The sequence below is a fragment of the Myxocyprinus asiaticus genome, chromosome 21 (genome assembly GCF_019703515.2).
Source record: "Myxocyprinus asiaticus isolate MX2 ecotype Aquarium Trade chromosome 21, UBuf_Myxa_2, whole genome shotgun sequence".
Classification (NCBI taxonomy): domain Eukaryota; kingdom Metazoa; phylum Chordata; class Actinopteri; order Cypriniformes; family Catostomidae; genus Myxocyprinus; species Myxocyprinus asiaticus.
Window position 1 is genome coordinate 23,829,090 of NC_059364.1, and position 24,961 is coordinate 23,854,050.

General features: G+C 40.9%; 2 pseudogenes; one reads left to right on the forward strand and one right to left on the reverse strand.

Annotated features, from left to right (window-relative positions):
* Nucleotides 1-9,289: 9,289 nt before the first annotated feature.
* Nucleotides 9,290-11,258, forward strand: LOC127411707 (swi5-dependent recombination DNA repair protein 1 homolog; annotated as a pseudogene).
* Nucleotides 11,259-11,330: 72 nt separating this feature from the next.
* The window catches only part of LOC127411708 (cilia- and flagella-associated protein 43-like), a 29,537-nt pseudogene continuing 15,906 nt past the window's right edge, over nucleotides 11,331-24,961 (reverse strand).

The window sequence follows — 24,961 nt, forward strand, 5'->3', positions numbered from 1 at the left end:
TTAATTAAGTGCCATTGCAGATTGATGACTTAATTTTGTTTTAAAACAATTACTTGTGTAGCCTTACATATTTAAGAGTACAGCTACATGCAATAGGGGTTGAATAATTATGACATGGCTGTACTTTAAAATAAAATCCTGCTATTTAGAAATATTCGGTTATATATTCACACTGTGACTTTGAATGTGTCACTCAACTGATATAGATGTAAAGTTTAAAAATTCTGGGTCATCAGAAAAGCTTACCTTTGTAAATCCTTACAGTCTATGGGGGTTGAATAATTTCGATTGCAACTGTATAAATAACCATTATAGTAGCAAAACTCAGAACATATATTATTTATGATAACAACAATAACACTACTACTGCTACAGCTACATTGCTAATAGAAATAAGAATAACAACCACAATAGCCACAACAACAATAAACTAAATAAATAGCATATAAACAAATAAATACAATAACTAAATATTAAGTTATAAAGTTATGAAAAAATAAAAATACCAGTAATATCAATAATAAATAACAAAAATATTAACTGTATTACAAAAATCTGCTGCAAGAGAAAAAGCACACACACACACACACACACACACACACACAAAACGTAAGGGAACTAGCTACAATATCAACAAATACTAATAAATTAATAATGAAAGTGACCCCCTTTTCCTGTCTTCCTAACTGGAGCATGCTGCATACATGAATGGCTCTTCCACTGCAGGTTTCACCACACATACAAGGTGGAACCACTTTTGGCAGGTATCACATGAAATCTGTAAGCAAGAGTGCCAAAATTAAACAAACAATAAACAAATTACATAAATGGAAATAACAAATGTTAGGTGTGGGGCTTTGACAGTATATACACAGTTCAGGTCTTCATGAGATTCCTCCTCCATATTTGCCTCCCCGCAATGGTGACAGAGGTTGGTTAGGTCATCTGTGGAACCAAATCAATCATTTCAAAAGGAAATATATTTTTTATGATAAGCTCTTCATATTTACAGCCAAGCCTGCAGACAACCTTTATTTGTTATATTTCCATGACTGATTGCCATGCTTTTACAAGCAAGTTCTTCACATTTTGTAAGGTATGCCACTAGTCAGTAGTTTTACCTGACTCTCTGAGAAGTGTGGTGGCTATCTCCCATCTTAATTCGATCATGTTGGTCACTGCTGCAGGAAATGTGACAGGTTCCTGACACAAGATTTTCTCTGCAAACTGAATATAAAATGTGTTACTTCTAATACATAAAATTGCAGTCTAGACATTATTATTTCATTAATTACTTTAGATTAAGAATTTGTAATGTACATTAATGTTCACAGCTAGGTGTTGTGATTTACACACCTTTATTGCAAAGGCACCACATGAAGAAGAGTCTGGCTGATGAGGATAAGGCATTGTTTCACATCTCCATCGTGAAACATTGACTCCTTTCTTCCTCATCAGTGCTCTAAGGGGCACAATACATTTTTAGTACTTGAAAGATTAATATATCTAGAAGCTCAAACATTAACTTGCAGAAGAATTATAGTGTAACGAGCGATAGTGAGAAACAAACAGACCCAAGAGCAGATGAGCGTTTATAGAATTTATTGACAGCAGAGTGAACAGTCACTGGATGTTGTGGATCCCGGCACCGGCTGCAGCAGCGGGGAGAGATAACAGAAGCGTGTGTGCTGTGGCTGCACTCGGAGGCAATCCATGAAGAGTGTGTTCGTAGGATGAATTTGTGTGTTGTGGAAGTCAGGAACAGATTCGTGGAATTCTCTGTTGAAGCTAGTGAGATGCAGAACATAGCCCAGCTGAAGTGGACGATCTTACTCCCGACACCCGGGCAGAGACGAGGTGTCCTCCGAGGAAGGCCAAGCTGACACACAGCAAAACAACCACACACCGACACGCGGGCAACCAACAGATACACAAGACAGGACCAACTAGACAGAACTCACTCTCAGACAAGTACTCAACATCAAACAACAATGCTCAAAAATGCAGGCAACACTGAGCAACCTTAAACATTCAACATATCTACATTTAACAATCCAGCGTTGGACATGACACACGAGTGGATTAATAAAGGCATGAACAAACAAGGGGCAGGTGCCGCTGGCAGCTGAAAGTTGGCATGATCAGCGTTTCACATGGAAACAGTCAGGGTTCCCATGGAAACGCTGATATCACGTGCCAGCGGCACCTGAAACACATGAGGGGAAAAACGTTGACACACTTGGAACAAAACAAACAGGAAATGATGATGCCAAGGTCCTTGTCAGACAAAACCCAACCATACAAGGTGACAGGACCGTGACATCTCCAGAGAGCGCATGGCGGTAACTCGCGCATGGCGATAACCAACCACCGGACCCGTGCGCTCACACAAAGAATGTACATGAGAGAGACGACAATGCCATGGTCCTGTCAGACAGAGACCCATCCTGACAAGGTGACAGGACCGTGACATTAGGCTATAGTATTTACATGTGAATTAACATACACAAACACCACTACTGTCGTCACAGGAAGCCTTCTTTATATTGTACTTATTTATAAATACACAATACACTTCCCATCCAGTTCCCTCTTTGACTTATTCTGCAAAATGTCCATTAAAACAGGATGTGATAGAATGTGTGAATTAGTGTGTGTAGTGTTCAGTGCTCACACTTTGATTAGTCAATGAGGGGTATCTGAACAAAAACAGACACGTTCTTATGATGAGAAAGTTGTACATTTTCAATGAGTAAGCTGATACAGGCCATACTCAACTTCCTACCATGTGTTTTTTTCAAATTTTTTCATCTTCATGTTTGTTTCTTCAAGTGGATCTAGCAGTAAAGCTATTTTTTCTGATGGATACATTGCATAAATTGTGAAGAATGAATACATCTTATACTAGCCACCACATCAGAATCAGAATCAGAATTAGCTTTATTGCCAAGTATGCTTACATATTCAAGGAATTTGTCTTGGTGACAGAAGCTTCCAGTGCACAGATAATACAACAAGACAGAGATAATAATAATAAAAAAGAATATATGTAATTTAATATAAATATAAGTATATATAGAAATACACAATAAGACTAATATATATATATATATATATTGTAGTGATCATAGCAATAGTGATCATATGAAGCCATTGATTATCACATAGTTGTTTGGCTCCTTTTTAAATCATAATGATTTCCCACACCTGTGGCTTTTTAAATTGCAATTAGTGTCTGTGTATAAATAGTCAATGAGTTTGTTAGCTCTCACGTGGATGCACTAAGCAGGCTAGATACTGAGCCATGGGGAGCAGAAAAGAACTGACAAAAGACCTGCGTAACAAGGTAATAGAACTTTATAAAATGGAAAAGGAGATAAAAAGAAATCCAAGCCTTGAAAATGCCAGTCAGTACTGTTCAATCACTTATTAAGAAGTGGAAAATTCGGGGATCTCTTGATACCAAGCCAAGGTCAGGTAGACCAAGAAAGATTTCAGCCACAACTGCCAGAAGAATTGTTCAGGATACAAAGAAAAACCCACAGGTAACCTCAGGAGAAATACAGGCTGCTCTGGAAAAAGACGGTGTGGTTGTTTCAAGGAGCACAATACGACGATACTTGAACAAAAATGAGCTGCATGGTCGAGTTGCCAGAAAGAAGCCTTTACTGTGCCAATGCCACAAAAAAGCCCGGTTACAATATGCCCGACAACACCTTGACACGCCTCACAGCTTCTGGCACACTGTAATTTGGAGTGACGAGACCAAAATAGAGCTTTATGATCACAACCATAAGCGCTATGTTTGGAGAGGGGTCAACAAGGCCTATAGTGAAAAGAATACCATCCCCACTGTGAAGCATGGTGGTGGTTCACTGATGTTTTGGGGCTGTGTGAGCTCTAAAGGCACGGGGAATCTTGTGAAAATTTATGGCAAGATGAATGCAGCATGTTATCAGAAATCACTGGCAGACAATTTGCATTCTTCTGCACGAAAGCTGCACATGGGACGCTCTTGGACTTTCCAGCATGACAATGACCCTAAGCACAAGGCCAAGTTGACCCTCCAGTGGTTACAGCAGAAAAAGGTGAAGGTTCTGGAGTGGTCATCACAGTCTCCTGACCTTAATATCATCGAGCCACTCTGGGGAGATCTCAAACGTGCGGTTCATGCAAGACGACCAATGACTTTGCATGACCTGGAGGCGAATGGGCAGCTATACCATCTGCAAGAATTTGGGGCCTCATAGACAACTATTACAAGACTGCCATTGATGCTAAAGTGGGCAATACACAGTATTAAGAACCAAGGGTATGCAGACTTTTGAACAGGGGTCATTTAAATTTTTTCTTTGTTGCCATGTTTTGTTTTATGATTGTGCTATTCTCTTATAACCTACAGTTGAATATGAATCCCATAAGAAATAAAAGAAATGTGTTTTGCCTCCTCACTCATGTTTTCTTTAAAAATGGTACATATATTACCAATTCTCCAAGGGTATACAAAATTTTGAGCACAACTGTATATATATATATATATATATAAATCTGTTATATACAGATGTAAGGGAATGTATGGCAGAAGAGGTAGGGTATGTTGGATAAATATAAATAGACTAAGCTGTGTATTGCATGTAATTATTGCTCAATGGGGCAGTTTTAACTGTTCATGAGATGAATAGCCTAAGGGAAAAAAACTGTTCCTGTGCCTGATGGTTCTGGTGCTCAGTGCTCTGTAGTGCCATCCAGAAGGCAACAGTTCAAAAAGGTAGTGGGCTGGGGGAGTGGGGTCCAGAGAGATTTTTCCAGACTTTTACTCACTCTGGAAGTGTACATTTCTTAAAGGGAGGGCAGGGGGCTACCAATAATCCTCTCACCAGTCCGAACTGTCCTTTGTAGTCTTCTGATGTCTGATTTCGTAGCTGAACCAAACCAGTTACTGAAATGCAGAGGACAGACTCAATGACTGCTGAGTAGAACTGTATCAGCAGCGCCTATGGCAGGTTGAACTTCCTCAGCTGGCGAAGGAAGTACAACCTCTGCTGGGACTTTTTCACAATGGAGTCAGTGTGGGTCTCCCATTTCAGGTCCTGTGAGATGGTAGTGCCCAGGGGCCGGTTGCACCAGCTATACATACGTTATAACTTAGCCTGAGTTGTGGCGTAAATAGGCACTAAGTCACAATTTACGCACTACTAAATATGTGAGTGTTGCACCATTAAACTTAGGTAGGACGTAAACCTATGTATAAACTAAATATTTATGGAAGCCTCCGATCAGGAGTAACGGTTGGAATAAAAAGCAGACTCATTTAATGACATCAGTGAGCTCATGTTTTGGTTGACAGGCTTCAGTCCTTTCGACATATATGATGATGTTGGCATTTACACTCGTTTACATTTATGGGAGAAAACATTATGTAAAAAATGTACTTCTTCAGCATGAAACCGATCTAACAGTGCACTAACGGTGTTCCGCCTAAAGTCCACTATCATCTCCACTGTTTTGAGCGTGTTCAGCTCCAGGTTGCTTTGATTGCACCAGTGAGCCAGTTGTTCAACCTCCCTTCATCTTCATCATACAAAATATTTTAAAATTATTAAATAATTAAATGATTATTGCCATTGTATTGTACAGTATTGTCAGTGTCTTGTTAAAGTGATGCAAGTTTTGGAATACATTCTCAAAGATACAATCTTTCCTCTCTCTGATACTGCACAAAAAGTTCATGTGGCTTACATCAAAAGTTTATGCTATAACGTATTCAGTCCGGGAGAATTCTGGTTACGTGTATGTAACAGTATAAGGATGGGAAAAGAGGAAGTGGGAACTGGCTGAACAGTAAACATAAAGTTTTAATGTCAAACTTAACTTAAAACCAACATAAACAAACATGCAGCACGGCTGCGTACGTCTCTCTCTCTCTCGAACTGGCTCCTCTGGCTCGTCTTTATCCCCCTCCCGGCTGATTAGCCCAATTCAGGGCCAGCTGTGTGTCTTCACGGCCCGGCCCCGCCCTCCTCCTCGTCACATTCCTCCATCAACCGGTCGGAGAAACCCCCGGCATGACGCACTCACCTCCCTTCCTGGAGGGAGGGCGTTTCCTTTCCGGCTGTGCCTGCCGGCAGGTCTTCCCCACCTTTCTGGAGCCCTGGGAGAGATGAGGGGAGGGAAAGGTAAGAGGGAAAGAGCGAGGCGGAGTAACAGAGAGAGAGAGAGAGAGAAAAACTTGTTCGCCGGCTCCCGGACGGAGACGCTCCTCCCCTTCTTCGGCAGATGGCCGTGGCTCCTCCGGCTCTCGCGGCCAGCAGCGACACCTCCGTCCCCAGGCAGACGGCCGCGGCTGCTTCTTTGGCGGACAGAAGCGGCGAAGACTCCGCGACAGCACATCCCTCCTTCTTCCCGGGTTTCGGCACCACTGTAACAGTATAAGGATGGGCAAGGAGGAGGCGGGAACTGGCTGAACAGTAAAAATAACGTTTTAATGTCAAACTTAACTTAAAACCAACATAAACAAACATGCAGCGTGGCCGTGTGTGTCTCTCTCTCGAACTGGCGCCTTTGGTTCATCTTTATTCCCCTCCTGGCTGATTAGCCCGATTCAGGGCCGGCCATGTGGCCCGGCCCCGCCCTCCTTCTCGTCACAGTGTAGCCATGCCTGAATGGGGTAAAAATAATAATAATATAATATAATACTTACAACCAGAAACCAGTGATTGTTTTCATTGGCCATACCAAAAATGTTGTAATTGATGGGATCCCACTAAAAGAAATAGCACATTTTATTCAAACATATGGCATTCTTTTAAAATAACAACAAACTGCAATGGACTTTAAAAAGAAAAAGAAAAGAAAAAAAAAACTAACCCTGAATCTCAGTCTTTTCCCATTCCACACAGCAGTCATTGCAAATGTGTCTATATGTAATGCTTTTTTGTCCAAGCCATCATTGTATTTCTTGACCAAATTGAAGAGGTAACCATTGATCACCTGTAAATTAAAATGTACAAGTATTAGTGACAGTGTCTTATACACCTGAATGTTATTTTTTTTTCTTAACATGTGATCTTTTATACAGCAATTTCCTCTCTATTTAATTATGCTTCTATCAAGCCTACATAATTTTACCCCACTCTCCAACTCCATTCCAGGCACTGTTTGGAAAATGTCCCAATAGAACATTTTATATGGTTCAATCCTTGACTACAGCACATTAGCCTTCATCCCACTCCAAGCATCTGTAACATCTAAATGAAACAACATACAATGATTATTACACAAAAGCTGGTATGCTGAAATTACTGTATCCCCTGGTAGGGCCAAAACAATGCAGTAAATGCTCTACATTTCTAAAGAAGTGATATTATGTGAAACACACATTTGTGAATGTGTGCAGCTGTTGTGGGAGCATAGGCCATAGCTAGTGCAGGAGCTGGCAGCATTGCTGGTGTAGGAGCTACAGCTGCTGCTCAGCTGGAAGCTGGAGCTGCTATTGAGCCAGGAGCTGAGAAAGTTGGTGCTGGTGCTGGTGCTGGTGCCAAAGCTGGGGCTGGTACTGGGGCAAGAGCTAGCACTGGAGCTGGTGCTGAGGCAGGAGTGGGTGCTGGTGTTGGTGCTGGGGCAGGAGCTGGCACTGGAGCTGTTGCTGAGGAAGGAGTGGGACCTGGTGCTGGTATTGGTGCTGAGGCGGGAGGTGGCACTAGACCTGGTGCTGAGGCAGGAGTGGGTGCTGGTGCTGGTGTTGGTGCTGGGGCAGTTGCTGGCACTGGGGCTGGTGCTGAGGCAGGAGTAGGAGTTGGTGTGGGAGCTGAGCCAGGAGCAGGAGCTGGAGCAGGTTTTGGTGTTGAGTCATGAGCTGGTGCTGGTGCTGGGGCTGGAGCTAGTGCAGGAATTTAAGCTTGTGTGGGGACTGGGGCAGAAGCCTGCAGGGATTTTATTTTGCCTGGAATATGTGGCTGCTGCTCTTTGAATGGCTTTAGTGGTCAGTGTTGATTTTGGGATTAACTGTTAGCACTTTTCTCGTCAATTGCCACAATAATGTAGGGTCCAATCCAATTAGGTTCCAGTTTCCCTCCCTTTCACTGTTGGCTCCTGATGTTTAGACGGAGCACTTTATCCCCAATTTTAAATTGTCTGTGTTTTGGAGTCTTTGGGGTCTTGTATTTTTCTTAATGCCTTTTCAACATTTTCCTGCACAATGCTGAAAATCTTGTCCTGCTGCTGGATTCCTTCCGACACTACCTCCTCCTCTATCACCTCCTCAATGCTTCTGTCAATCTGTTGGATGAAACACAGCTGAGAGATTTTGATTCTTATTAAATTTACTCAACTGAATTATTCTTTCATATAGACTAATATGACAATGCAATATGCTATTACTATCTTTTTTAATATTAAGAACATATCATAAAAATGTATGGCAGGTTATATACTACATAGATGGGGAATATTGGCATATATTGCTAATAATAATCAAGTACTTGACATTTAATATGGGCATTACTACAAAACCAGTGTAGTTATACGAACCTTAAATTTGTACAACTATTTGTTAAAAGTGCAGATACTGTATATAAACTCAGCAAAAAAAGAAACGTCCTCTCATTTTCAACTGCTTTTATTTTCAGCAAACTTAACATGTGTAAATATTTGTATGAACATAAAAAGGTTCAACAACTAAGACATAAACTGAACAAGTTTCACAGACATGTGACTAACAGAAATGGAATAATGTGTCCCTGAACAAAGTGGGGGTCAAAATCAAAAGTAACAGTCAGTATCTGGTGTGGCCACCAGCTGCATTAAGTACTGCAGTGCATCTCCTCCTCATGGACTGCACCAGATTTGCCAGTCCTTGCTGTGAGATGTTACCCCAATCTTCCACCAAGGCACTTGCAAGTTCCTGGACATTTCTGGGGGGAATGGCCCTAGCCCTCACCCTCCGATACAACAGGTCCCAGATGTGCTCAATGAGATTGAGATCCGGGCTCTTCGCTGGCCATGGCAGAACACTGACATTCCTGTCTTGCAGGAAATCATGCATAGAATGAACAGTATGGCTGGTGGCATTGTCATGCTGGAGGGTCATGTAAGGATGAGCCTGCAGGAAGGGTACCACATGAGGGAGGAGGATGTCTTCCCTGTAACACACAGCATTGAGATTGCCTGCAATGACAACAAGCTCAGTCCGATGATGCTGTGACACACCGCCCCAGACCATGACGGACCCTCCACTTCCAAATCGATCCCGCTCCAGAGTACAGGCCTCAGTGTAAAACTCATTCCTTCGATGATAACAGCAAGTCTGGCCATCACTACTGGTGAGACAAAATCATGACTCGTCAGTGAAGAGCACTTTTTGCCAGTCCTGTCTGGTCCAGCGAAGGTGGGTTTGTGCCCATAGGCGACGTTGTTGCCAGTGATGTCTAGTAAGGACCTGCCTTACAACAGGCCTACAAGCCCTCAGTCCAGCCTCTCTCAGCCTATTGCGGACAGTCTAAGCACTGATGGAGGGATTCTGCGTTCCTGGTGTAACTCGGGCAGTTGTTGTTGCCATCCTGTACTTCACCTCCATGCAGCATGCCTAAGGCACGTTCACGCAGATGAGCAGGGAACCTGGGCATCTTTCTTTTGGTGTTTTTCAGTCAGTAGAATGGTCTCTTTAGTGTCCTAAGTTTTAATAACTGTGACCTTAATTGCCTACCGTCTGTAAGCTGTTAGTGTCTTAACGACCGTTCCACAGGTGCATGTTCATTAATTGTTTGTGGTTCATTGAACAAGCATGGAAAACATTGTTTAAACCCTTTACAATAAAGATCTGTAAAGTTATTTGGATTTTTACAAAATTATCTTTAAAATACAGTGTCCTGAAAAAAGGACATTTCTTTTTTGCTGAGTTTATATGTAAACCCTGATATTACACCACATCAATTTTTCTATAATAGCTGTGTACACAGCATATACACATCAATGGATGGTCCTTATACTTAGACCAAAAGTTTCCCCCACTAGGTGCAGGTTGCCAGCTCGAACAGGGCCATGACAATTCGCTTTTGGGATGGAACCGTTGGCAACCTGCGATAGGCGCAACATCAGGATCAGTATTACAATCCTATCAGAAGGGCAACAGCTCCATTTTGACTGCAATTCCTCCTCTTCTGATTGCATTTACTTGTGAAATTAAAATGGCATTAAGCTGTCTAATTTCAATAAATTATCTCAATACTCTCCCCATTTTACAAAGACTTCAGGGGAAAAAATTTGGGACATGGAAGGCGAAAGGTACCCAATTAGCAAAATACACACATTTCTGTATGGAAACGGCTTAAGGGCGCATGCACACCATTTTTATTGATAAAAGGCCATTTTAATGGAAACAAACAGAAGACGGCAAATTTAGCAAACATTTTCTTTAACGCATTTTCACTTTGTCGATAACAAAACAGCACGAAAAGTGGCTACTGTACGTCTATGACAAGTCACCTGACAGTAATAATTGTTTCAGAACTTACCAACATACTATTGATACACCCATATAATGTATGTACCATGTTTCATTGTTTAAAATAAGACATTAAAAATAAGAAACATTTTGATTTAATGTATTAAGTCATTCAAATTACTGATTGTATAAGTTGAAGACTGTTCTTGTCTTTCTGTTTCATTTACCTTCAGCCCATGAGTGCTTCACTGAGGGATCATGGCACTCATTCAGGTCACTCCAAAGTGTGGTTAAACGCCTTAAAATTGAAGATGACAATCAACCACAGACTTCACAACCAAAAGACACTAACCAGTATGTGACTTACAGCAGACTGAATGACACTGATGCGAATCAGAATGATATGAGGGAGCAGAGAGACTGTCCAAATCACACAGCTGAACCTGTTGAAGACTTGAATCAGCTATGTGAAGAACTTCAGGACTTCAGAAACCTTGCAAAGATTTAAGATGGTCAAAATGTACAGAAAAAAGGTAACATCTATTTCTAAATGAAGTATGTTCTCAAAGATTTTTCTGACTAAATGTTTTGTTTCTTGCTTTGTTCTTTTATTGCCTTTTCTGGTAGAATGACCTGACCCAGCTGCAGAGGCTAATAAAGAAATGGAGGTCCTGTGCCCAGTCTGTGCAGTATGAATTAGAGGGAATTTCCTACACAAGGCAAAAAAATCAGTCTGACGCAGGTTATAGATAGCCTTGGGTTAGATGACAAAATATTGCACTTTGATAGGACGGAAGAAGAGTTCAGAGACACCTGAAATTCATTTCAGATATTTTATTGCCTTAATAATAACAACCCATTAGCAGTTTTAAGCATTTTCAGAGCAGGTTATTACAAAACACTTTACAATGGAGAAATTATTCAGGTTATACTCTAAATGAAACTGATTTGCAGTGTAAATTTTGTAAGGTCAATTGAACTAAATTCTAGTAATTGTGTCAATTGAACAAAAATGTTGTCACTGTCCTTTTCTGCATATCGCAGCCCCCCTTCAGCATATCGCGGCGGCCCCTTTTCACGGCTGGCCCACAGGGAAAAGTCCCGGTTCTCCTTATGGCCAGTCTGCCCCTGCTCAGGACAACTCTTTAATGGAGCAAGATATAAAGTCAGTTACCAACAGCCTCGTAAACATTTCTTCTCTCTGCAAAAGTTATCTCCATGCCAGCCACTTGCAAATCCAGGGCAGCGCTCTTCTCTTGTATTTATGCATCCTGTCTGTCCAGGTGCTTTATCTGTTTCTTATAAGTCTTGACTTTCTTTCAATGAGCCTGGGCAAAGAGTGAACAACAATCCAAACATATGTCTGTCATTGAATTTGATCATTGAATGTAATCATCCAGTCTGAATTTACAACTTGGGAATACCTGTGCAGAGAAATTATGCATTTGGCAAAGCCCTCATTATCTTCAATACTTTTCAAGGTACTTAAAATGTAATGAGCAAATGTACCATTTGCTGCATTTCTTTGGTCCTCTCCAAAGCTGTGAGCTGCTTTGATATCCTGTTGTGACTATTTGTTTCATTCAGGTACTGACAAGAAATGTTCAAATATTTTAAACAATTTGGGCAATATTAGCCTATATGTAATTAAATTAAAGTATTCAAGTTTCACTAAATACAGACCTATTATTATACATGTTTTGTACACTGAGGCAGTTAAATGTATTACCTATTTAACTTATACTAACCTTCTTTTCAGTCATACAGTCCCACCCAGATAAAAGACTAACTGAACAAAGATGATACCAATAAATATTATTTTAAATTAAAGACTCAAGCTTAAATCCATACCTCTTGGATCTCCTGCGAAACACGCAGTGTCTGGATATCTATGGCTTTGTTGCTGAGATCCTCCAGCAGCATTCTCATTCTCTTGTGCTCCCACTCCTGCTATATGATTCCTTTGTGGAAGTCTTTACACTCCAGCATGCTGGCGATCTTCTGATCTCCTAAACCCTGACAGATAACTGACAAATAAGTAATTAATTAATAAATAGATAAAGAAATGTGGATTGCTTAACAGACAAAGTAACAATTAAATTAACAATTTGATAAATCAAAAAAGCTATACAAATTGAGAATACAATATTAAAGGGATAGTTGACCCAAAAATGAAAATCCCCTCATCATTTACTCATCCTCATGTCATTGTAGATGTGTATGACTTTTTGTCTTCTGCAGAACACAAAAGAAGATTTTTAGAAGAAAATCTCAGTTCTGTAGGTCCATACGATGCAAGTGAATGGTGATCATGCCTTTGAAGCACCAAAAAGAAGATAAAGTCAGCATAAATGTAATCCATCAGACTCCAGTGGTTTAATCAATGTCTTCTGAAGATATCCAGTTGGTTTTGGGTGAAAACAGACCAAAATATAACTCGATTATATAACTCAAGCTCGATTATAGCTTGATGGTGCTATAGGAAGTGTAATCGAGCTTGAAATCATGATGCCAAGGAGACTGCTAATGTCATGTACAGTGAAAAAGGAGTTATATTTTGGTCTGTTCTCACCCAAAACCAACTGGATCACTTCAGATGACGTTGATTAAACCACTGGAGTCTTATGGATTACTTTTATGCTAAATGTATCTCCTTTTTGGAGCTTTAAAGGCCTGATCACCATTCACTTGCATTGTATGGACCTACAGATTTTACAGATCTACACATTTTCTTTTAAAAATCTTCATTTATGTTCTACAGAAGAAAGTCATGCACATCTTAGATGGCATGAGGGTAAGTAAATGATCAGAGATTTATCATTTTTGGGTAAACTAACCCTTTAATATGATTACAATTAAAAATGACAACTGAAAATCATTCACAATGTGAGTGATTGTAATTGCATTTTGTGTATTTCATTGGCATTCTCATTTAATCTTTGTTTTTTTAAATACATTTTTGATTCTCAAATTGTTGTATCATATGTATCTATTTTATTTAACCCCCAATTGCTCTATTTATACATGCTTTTACCCATTTTACACATAAAACATTTCTTAATTTATTCAAGATTATTGATTTGATAAGTGATCTTTCATTTTGTTTTGTGCTTAGTTTCTGTTTATGTACAGAAAAAGAAACAGCAGCAAATTTTAAATGAATATTCCGGGTTCAATACAAGTTCAAAATATTCCGGGTTCTACAGCATTTGTGTCATAATGTTGATTACCTCAAAAAATAATTTTGACCAGTCCTTCCTTTTCTTTAAAAAAAGCAAAAATCGGGGGGCCTGTGTAGCTCAACGAGTACTGATGCTGACTACCACCCCTGGAGTGCGAATCCAGGGTGTGCTGAGTGACTCCAGCCAAGTCTCCTAAGCAACCAAATTGGCCCGGTTGCTTGGGAGTGTAGAGTTACATGGGGTAACCTCCTCGTGGTCGCGATTAAGTGGTTCTCGCTCTCAATGGGGTGCGTGGTAAGTTTTGCGTGGATCGCGGAGAGTAGCATTAGCCTCCACATGCTGTGAGTCTCCGTGGTGTCATGCACAACGAGCCACGTGATAAGATGCGCGGATTGACTGTCTCAGAAGCGGAGGCAACTGAGACTTGTCCTCCACCACCCGGACTGAGGTGAGTAACCGCGCCACCACGAGGACCTAGTAAGTAGTGGGGAACTGGGCATTCCAAAATTGGGGAGAAAAGGGATAAAATAAATAAATAAATAAATAAAAAGCAAAATTCTAAGTTACAGTGAGGTACTTACAATGGAAGTGAATGGGGCCATTTTTTGGAGGGTTCAAAGGCAGAAATGTGAAGCTTATATTTTGATAAAATCACTTAAATCCTCTGTTAAAAGTTGTGAATTATTTGAGCTGTAAAGTTGTTTAAATAGTCATTTTTACAGTTATTTTAGGGTTTGTTGACATTACATCATCATGGCTAAAACTTAGCTTAAACTTTACACAGAAAAGGTTAGTAGGCGATTTTATCACACTAAAATCATGTTATCACACATATCGTATATGTCTTGTGGCTATACTTTTGAAAAAGTGAGTATTTTAAAGGTGCACTCAGTAATTTTTTTCTCATTAAAAAAGTTTAACTCCTGAAGACATGAATTGTAATTTTGCAAAATATATACAGGAAATCATGACCACTCACATTAAAATGGAGACTCCAGTCATAACAGTAACCTAATAAAAGCTGTTTTATTCTACATGGAGAGGGTCTACACATGGGGGCTGCCATGTTAGAATCACATGAACAGCCGAATACTACTCGCTTAATCTCAGTAACCATCCTGATATTTGACACTTACACTCGTTGATTAAAGTCATCATGGCTGTGAATACTAAATCTCTACAATTGAATCTGAAATTTTAAAATTATGCTGCATCCAAGCCGCTAGGTGTCAGTGTATGTCCAAGATGACACAAAGACAGAATTTACTGGGTGCACCTTTAACGTTTATGGATTGGCCTCATTCACTTCCATTGTAAGTGCCTCACTGTAACCCAGATTTTTAGTTTTTTCAAAGAAAAGGAGGGACAAGTCAAAATGTAATTTTGTGGTAATCAATATTATGCCACAAATGCTGTTGATTGAGCTCAACTTGTATTGAACCTGTAATATTCCTTTAAATTGATTTGAGTACTCTGTGTTTTCTCAGTACCCTAATGGTGCTGTTTAGGTCCTCAACTACATTGCGATGGATCAGCAGAACATCAGCATAGTCAGCAATGAACTCTCTAGCTTCCACTTCTGCCTGACCATATTGTAGATCAGTCTGTACAATACTGTCAAATCGGAACCTCATCTCTTTGCAGAGGCTAGGAAAACATCAGGCATACAATGATGTGGTCTTCAATAACTTATAATTTCCATATTTTTTATGTACTTTTTATGTGCTTTGTTAAACCACTGATGTTTTAAAATGAACTTGACTCATCCGTTAAGATCATCAATACGATTTTTTATTTCAAGATGAGCTTTTTCGTCCTCATCTATTCTCCACTGCAGAAAAGCCTGCATTTCTGCCAGGTTCAGTGCCTTTAGTTTGACCTAAAGTTTGATTAAAAACCACCCCAGGCAGTTCCAGATTATGAATTTATGAGGAACACGTTTAAAAATATTTGATTTTTGTGACATATAGCTCCTTTGCAACTTGCCCATTCTCACCTGTTGTTCATTTTCCACTTGTCTTTTACATAAATGCATGACTAAAGTTTCATCAGTTCTTTAAATAATTCATCAACTTCTCTGAAATTAATACTGGGTCTGTGTTTGAAATGCTTATAGAGCTGGCCAACAATATGTCCAGGAACATTATAAAAATCTCTGCAAAATCCTTTGTCAAGAAGCTTTAAAAATGGAAAATTATTTTTAAAGACCTTGGTAATAACATTATGCAGTGATATAGTTGTTAGATAATGTTCATGACCTTACTTTTTCCTCAGCAACTTTGTTATTGTTCATCTCTGAACTCATCAACAATCTCCTTGTGTTTTTTAAATTCTTTCCTGATTTCATTCTGTCAGGAAAAAGAGGTGACTCATGGACTATAACATTTTGTGGTAAACAGTCTTCCACAGAAATGTATTAGCATGCAAGTTTGTGCTTGCATGACATTTTTGGCTCACCACCAGGTACATTATAATAAAATTAATCCATAAATAACAATTTCTGATTCTGTTTTCGGTTTACAATAACTATATACCAACAAAGCTGAAGAACAGATGGAAGACAGAATCTCTGTTTACAAATGAAGATCACCTTTACAGTTCGTGCCTTTTCAAATTTAAGGCTCAATTTTTCTCTCTGCTGAGGATCTCCTTTTCGGTTTGAATGGAGTGGACCAGATTTGCAATCTTAATCTTAGTCTCAGATCACACCCTGGTGAGTTTAGAGGTGTTGCCACATACGGAGAAAAAGAAATCATATAGTTGGTGCTTTAATGTATCCCTTTTGCAAAATCCTGAATTCCAATATACACTATATTGCCAAAAGTATTCGCTCACCCATCCAAATAATTGAATTCAGGTGTTCCAATCACTTCCATGGCCACAGGTGTATAAAATGAAGCACCTAGGCATGCAGACTGCTTCTACAAACATTTGTGAAAGAATGGGCCGCTCTCAGGAGCTCAGTGAATTCCAGCGTGGTACTGTGATAGGATGCCACCTGTGCAACAAGTCCAGTCGTGAAATTTCCTCGCTACTAAATATTCCACAGTCAACTGTCAGTGGTATTATAACAAAGTGGAAGCGATTGGGAATGACAGCAAGTCAGCCACGAAGTGGTAGGCCATGTAAACTGACAGAGCGGGGTCAGCGGATGCTGAGGCGCATAGTGCGCAGAGGTCGCCAACTTTCTTCAGAGTCAGTCGCTACAGACCTCCAAAGTTCATGTGGCCTTCAGATTAGCTCAAGAACAGTGCGTAGAGAGCTTCATGGAATGGGTTTCCATAGCCGAGCAGCTGCATCCAAGCCATACATCACCAAGTGCAATGCAAAGCGTCGGATGCAGTGGTGTAAAGCGCACCGCCACTGGACACTAGAGCAGTGGAGACGCGTTCTCTGGAGTGACAAATCACGCTTCTCATCTGGCAATCTGATGGATGAGTCTGGGTTTGGCGGTTGCCAGGAGAACGGTACTTGTCTGACTGCATTGTGCCAACTGTGAAGTTTGGTGGAGGGGGGATTATGGTGTGGGGTTGTTTTTCAGGAGCTGGGCTTGGCCCCTTAGTTCCAGTGAAAGGAACTCTGAATGCTTCAGCATACCAAGAGATTTTGGACAATTCCATGCTCCCAACTTTGTGGGAACAGCTTGGGGATGGCCCCTTCCTGTTCCAACATGACTGCGCACCAGTGCACAAAGCAAGGTCCATAAAGACATGGATGAGCGAGTTTGGTGTGGAAGAACTTGACTGGCCTGCACAGAGTCCTGACCTCAACCCGATAGAGCACCTTTGGGATGAATTAGAGCGAAGACTAATTCATCCCAAAGGCCTTCTCGTCCAATATCAGTGTCTGACCTCACAAATGCACTTCTGGAAGAATGGTCAAAAATTCCCATAAACACACTCCTAAACCTTGTGGAAAGCCTTCCCAGAATAGTCGAAGCTGTTATAGCTGCAAAGGGTGGGCCGACATCATATTAAACCCTATGGATTAAGAATGGGCTGTCACTTAAGTTCATATGCGTCTAAAGGCAGATGAGCGAATACTTTTGGCAATATAGTGTATGTTAAAGACTGAAATCAATGTTTATATGGAGACCAACTGGTCCTCAGTATCCTCTGTAGGCGTGGTCTGGGAGGCACTTAAGGCGGTTCTTAGGGGCCAGATCATACAATAAGCCTCATTCATCAAAAAATACAAAGCACGAAAACTTGTGGAGTTGGAAGGGAATGTTAAATGTGCCAAGGCAGAGCTGAAGTGCTGAATGTCATCTGATGACCTCAGAGAATTGACCCAATTGAAATACAGATATAACACTATTTTGTCGCGGAAGGTGGGAGTTTTGGCTATTCAGGGCAAACAGTTATACTTTGAGTGTGGGGACAAAGCAGGAAAACTTATGGCTAGATATATAAAGCAGAGAGAGTTCTTTTCTACCATTCCCTCAGTGAAATCTGCTGGTAGTGAAATTTTTACCTCGGCCATTGATATTAATAATGATTTTAAGGAATTCTATCTTGATCACTACAGTTCCACATCTTTGTCTACTGATGAAGATATTAGACAATTTGTGGAACCATTAGAACTCCCTAAACTGATGACTGAGCAAAAAAATTGTCTTGATTCTGAAATAACCTTGGAGGAGCTTGGTGAGGTAATTAAGGCCTTGCCTACCGGCAAGGTTCTGGGGCCAGATGACTTTGCTGCTGAATTTTTTAGACCTTCTGCTACAGAACTGACTCCACTTTTGTTAGAAGTTTATACGGAATCATTAAAGAATGGAAAGCTTCCACCAACCATGACACAAGCCCGGATTAGTCTGATTCTTAAAAAGGACAAAGATCTAAGCGAGTGTAAGAGTTACCGTCCAATTTCCCTGATCCAGCTAGATTTAAAAGTAAAAGTTTTGTCAAAAATTCTGGCTAACCGATTAAGTAAAGTTATGACATCTCTTATACATATAGATCAGGTGGGGTTTATTCGGGGCTGTAGCTCTTCTGATAACATCAGGCGTCTAATTAATATCATGTGGTCAGTGGCGAACGATCAGACTCCGGTCGCTGCCATCTCACTTGACACCGAAAAGGCGTTTGATATGGTAGAATGGGATTATCTTTTTAAGATTTTGTAAATATATGGGTTCAGGAATATTTTATTGAAGTTACTTTATAGACATCCGGCGGTGGTACAAACAAATGGATTAATTTCAAATGATTTTGTTCTGGACAGGGGCACCCGGCAGTGTTGCCATCTTTCCCCATTATTATTCTGTCTTGCCCTGGAACCATTAGCAGCCACGATAAGAAAGGAGGATGATTTTCCAGGAGTGATGGCAGGTGGTCTGGTGCATAAGCTTTTGCTTTACGCAGATGATATTTCATTATTCATCTCCGACCCCATTAGATCTATGCCTTGCCTCCACAGAATTATTAATTCCTTTTCTAAGTTTTCAGGATACAGAGTCAATTGGTCTTAATCTGAAGCTTTGACTCTGACAGCGTACTGCCCAGTAACGGCTTTTCAGCCGGGCGCCTTTCAGTGGCATTCAGGGCATTTCAGTATTTGGGCATTATATTTCCAGCAAATCTGTGTGATTTAGTTAGAGATAATTTTGAACCCTAAAAGAGCTTCTATTATGGTTTTTAAACGTGCCTTATTTTGTTTTAAAGGTCTCATACAATAGATTTACATGCATCCAAGGTCAAAAAACAGGATAATTTGCTCATAATTTAAATTACAGCATTACCTTTTTTTCCCAGTGTCAAAAACGACTCGTTCAATGATCCGTTCTAAAGGATTCATTCTAAACTCCTTCTTTCATCTGCTCTGATTGGTCAGATGTACCAGTCTGTTTTGATTGGTCTACCACTTAATGAAGTGTTTGAGGGCAGGTCAAAGCTGTTCGTGAGCAGCCAGTGAAGACCAGAGGCGGGTTTTTTGTTACCAAATTACGTAGGTTAGTACAGGAAGTAAGTCTGAAATTACTAACGACTCGTTTCTCATTTCAGGTGTTCAGAATTTGTTCTTTCTTTTGGGAGTCAATAACTCAATTTTTTACATTCACAAACAGCTATATAACACACTAAAGGTAATATTTGAAAAACCATAATAAGTGCTCTTTAATAAAAAGTTTTTCAAGCGATGTGGGCAGGTGTGATTCATTACATTTATCTATGATTGGAAAGGTTAACGTTATTAAAATGAATTGTATTTCAAAATTCAACTACCTGCTACAGTCTCTCCCTGTAGATGTCACCCATTCTTATTTCAAGCAATTTGATAGTATAGCGAAGTCCTTCATTTGGAATGGTAAACGTCCCAGATTACATTTCAATAAGTTGCATAGGCCGGTTGATAAAGGTGGGTTAGGCCTACCCAAGATTTTGTTTTATTATTACGCATTCGGTCTCAGACATTTGGCTCATTGGTCGCTTCCACCTGAGAGAGCCCCTCCCTGGTTTTGTATTGAAAAGAAAGTTCTTGCCCCTATTTTGCCACTGCAAAGCCTATCTATTAAACTAACCGGAGAAGTTAAGTCACACCCCTTTATCTCGCATTTGCACGAACAAATGCGAGATATGGACAAAAGTGTCCAGAGGGTTTAATTCGGACATTTATTTAAATGTTGCCTCGAGCATATGGTGGAATCCAAAATTACGTATTAATAAATCCCCTTTCTGTTGGTCAGAGTAGATTGTGAGGGAGGTTAAGATGCTCGGTGACCTATATGAGAGTGGATTGCTGAGATCTTTTGAAAGCATGGTTCAACATTTTAGGATTCCCAGATCTCAGTTATTTCGGTATTTACAGCTATGCCATCTGCTCTGTACTGTCTTGGGAGTAGCATACACCCCCCTAAAGCGGAAGATATTCTGGAAGTGGTGATTACTGCTTTTGGAAAAGGTCATGAGGCATCAGTGTATTACTCCCTGCTAATTCAGAGTCTGGGGTGATGGAGCTTTAACTTCTCTCAAGAGAGTATGGGAGAAAGATTTAAACTTGGTATTGGGGGAGGGAGTGTGGGCTAAGATTCTAAGAAATGTCAAGTCTGCATCTTGAGATGCAAGGGTGCGACTTATGCAATTTAAGATTTTGCATCGATTCTATTGGACCCCCTCTAGCGATGCCAATCAGAAGACATGGATGCATCCCATGTTTTTGGGGTATGTGTTATGATCCAAGAGTTTTGGTTGAGGGTTCAGAGCTTCGTATGTGAAGTGGTTGACACTCGGTTTTCATTTTGCCCCAGATTGTGTGTTTTGGGTGATGGGGCGGTCCTGAATGTGGGGGATAAATATATGGAGAGCTGGGTCCTGACCGGCGTGATGATTAGCAGGCGGGTAATCCTCAGGGGATGGAGGTCGTCTGGTGCGCCCTCGTTTCATGAGTAATGGGTCGAGTTGGGCAGGGTGGCGGTATTTGAGGAGATGGTGTTTAGAAGGCTGGGCAACCTGGATATTTATATCAGGAAGTGGGGCGGCTATCTGGCATTTTTGGAGGGCTCTCGGGGAGGGGCAGCGGAGAGGGACTAGTGGTTTTTTATTTTTTATTATTATTTCTTTATTTATTCTTTATTTTTTATTTTATTTTTATGTCTCTAAATATTTTCTGTTTTATTGTCTATTTGTGTATCTTTGTCAGTTGACTTTTGACCACTGGAGTGCTTGTTTGTGTCGGATGGGGGGGTTAAAAAAATATATATTTGATTTAATGTGGTTTGATGTTGCATTTTCTGTTATGTTTATGTGATTTGCTGCATGGAATCAATACAAATTGTTAATAACAAAAAAAGATCCAAGAATTTTGCACTCAAATTTATTCTGCACCAGACTCTGTATTTTGGGCGATGGGGCGGTCATCAGTGTGGAGAATAAGCATATAAAAAGTGGGTCCTAACCTCAAGCAATGTGACAAAAATACACGCAAGTCCTACCTAAATGTTTAAATGTCACGATTGTTACTATCTATTACCATCTATTTGCATTAGTTTATATCCAGCTGGTCACGTTTATGCATTCGTTAGCCAGCTAAGTTGCATATTTAAAGCTAGTGACGTGAGAAAGCAAATTAATATCTTCATGCGGCCGAGAGAAACATATAAACAAATCAGAAATACATCTGATTTCAATTCAGTCTTTTTATCCTCACTGTAATACGATGACTTCAGATCTATCACATTCTTGCACTAAAAAAGGCTAGACACAGCGCAACAAATACATTTGAACAGAAAGCTGGTGTCTCAATATGCTTTTAAAGTTCTTTTTAATTAGACACATCATTTAAAAAAACAGCACTCCTGCACGAGACGCTGAATAAACAAAAACAAAGGGAAACAAAGACGATTGTCAATCGCACATTTACATAGAAAAACAAATGGTTGGTTGCAAAAGTGTTTGGTGTGAACAGCCCCTTACAGTAGGTAGAGGTCTTTGGCTGTTGCATCTTGCTCTCTTATAAGCATTTCTCAGATTAAGCAATGAGTTGTTTAAATGCTTTGTCAGGAAAGATGTTCAACTTGGAAATATGTGTCTTGAGATTCTCGCGTTCGGTTCCAGTCTGTTGTGTTCCATCAGAACACCGCCAATTCAGTACACTTCCTATATGAAGCTAACTGGCTAATTGTCTAAAGGCTTGACATCATTTTCTGAAATTTTCCAAGCTGCTTAAAGGCACAGTTATCTTAGTGTATGTAAACTTCTGACCCAGTTGTTGGAAAAATTACTTGTGTCATGCACAAAGTAGATGTCCTAAACGACTTACCAAAACTATAGTTTGCTAATATTAAATCTGTGGAGTGGTTAAAAAATTAGTTTCAATGACTTCAACCTAAGCATATGTAAACTTCTGACTTCAACTGTATATATATATATATATATATATATATATATATATATATATATATATATATATATATATATATATACAGGATATATCAGTAATATGTCTAGAATAGTGAGTCATAGTGGGTATTCCTGTGTTCAGTGCCAGGCTCCCATGCCATCACAGGATGGCCATGACTCCTGCATATCTTGTCTTGGTAAAGAGCATGCATGGCAGGGCCGTGAGCAACCAGAAGTTTGTATTAACTGCTTTATGCTCTCAGCCCATGCAAGAGAGACTCGGTTGCAGTTTTTTAAGCATAAACACACTTGTACATCCACTAGTACTACCCAGCCAAAGCATGTTAGGCAAATTGTGGCAGCCTCCGTTGCGGCCTTAGCCCAACAGATTAAAAGATCTTGCTTGCCACCTCAAGGGCTCGGGTTCAGTTTCAGCAGCTGCTGCAGCTGCTGTGTATCATGATAATCCCTCCTCCAGCCCAGGGTTATCAGTGCTGGGTATGTCTGAGGCTGATTGTGAATCCATCTCTTCTTTGCCAGATGTGTTAGAGATAAATGCCCCCCTGGACTGTTCTCTTTTTGATGCCATGCCTGAGCAAAGTATTGATCAGCCACAGGCTGCAGAGGATGGTTCGGATGACTTGGGTCCCCAGTCACAGGACCCTGATCCTCTGAGATTCCTCATTGAGAGAGCAGTTGAAGCCTTGAATATTCCTCCAGTTTCTGTGGCAGCTGCTGCTCCATCCCGGTTTGATGTGGCTGATTCGTCAGCACAATCCAGGCCCTTTCTCTCTCCTCTCTTGCCTAATTTTTAGAGGGAGATTGTGGCTTAGTGGGAGCGACCTACCAAGCCCCCACCATTGTCAAGGGAGTTTAAAACTCTTGCGGCGGTCCAGAAAGCAGGTAGAATTGGGTGTGGCCCCCTTCCTTCAATTGACCAGCCAATTGCTGCTGTGATTTCACCACCCAAATCTCTTCTTGGCCGGACGGATGGGCTAAGCAAGAATTGTCGGGCAATGGACAGGATTTTGCACCTGTTACATAGTGATGTTGCCCATACAGCATGCCTGGCTAACAAGGGTGCTATTCTTCAGCTTCATATTAATCAGCTGTTGCAGGGTCTTAATGAGTCACTGAGCCCAGGTCTCTTCTACCCTGTTAAGGGTTTCAAAAGGGCAAGCAAGCACAGTGGGCAGATCAATGGCTCACTTGTGAACAGCAAGGCGGCACCTATGGCTCTCCCAGTCCAAGTTGCATGCAGCAGACTGTGTGCCCAAGCTGGAATTTCCTGTGGTACCTTGTTTGGCAATGTTTGGGCCAGGTGATATTGAGATGCTGCAAAGAGCACGTGAGGCTCGAGCATGTGCTTGTGAGAAGAGGGGTTTTCTCCTCAGTTCAGTACAAACCCCGATGGGAGTTGCTAGAAACTGCTCAAGATACCATTGTACTCACAATGACAGCCAGCATTCAACTGGGGAGTGAGATGCCATAGATCCAGGAGACCTTAAACTCCATTTGGAGGATTTAAGGCAGCACAAGGGCCCTAGACAGCCTAGACACAGAACACAGTTTGCAGCAGCTACCTGTAGACGCTCATGTGGCAGCCTGGAAAGGCATTACAAATGATCCTTGGGTCATCGCTACAATGACCCAGGGCTATCAGCTTGAATTTATAGCCAGGCCCCCTCTTTCAAGGGATCTGATCATGTCCTCAACTTCTGGTTTTCAGAAGAGAAAGCTTTATTAGAGGAGATCAGAATGGGACAAGTCACAGACCGGGTTCTGTTACCATTACTTCTTAGTGCCAAAGAAAGTCAGCACTTATCGCCCCATCTTGGACCTCAGAGGTCTAAACAGCTTTCTAAGACCCCTAAGGTTCAAGATGATAACTATCCCTAGAGTAAAACAGGCTGTGCATTGGGGTGACTGATTCACATGCATAGGGGTTAGGGAAGGACGCCTAAATCCATATCTCAATCTGGGAGGGACACTTTTCTTTGGTTTGCATTCAACGGCAGGCTGTTCCAGTTCCAGGTTTTAACTTTTGGCCTGTCCCTCACTCCTTGCACCTTCAGACGGTGCATGGATGCAGCACTTGTTCCCCTGTGCCAGATGATTTGGATGATTGGCTGGTATGTGCACAGTCAAAGTCATGTCGTCAGCATGTGAAGCTGATCATCTGTCACATTCAGTCCATAGGACTTCAGCTGAACAAGAAGAATAGCAGACTGAATTAATCTCAGAGAGCTCAGTTTCTTGGGATGACCCTGGAATCCCTGAGCATGTCTGTTTCCCTGACAATGGAACAACATCAGCTTCTCATGGCCTGTCTTTTCATGTTTCGGTATGGTCAGAGGGTTCAGTGAAATCTTGCCTCAGGCTACAGGGCCTAATGGCAACAGCTACCCAGATAATTCCACTGGGACATCTGTTCATGCATCCAGTCCAGAGGTGTTTACTGAGGTCCGGTTGCTGCCCTCAGAAAGATCTGAATTGCATGA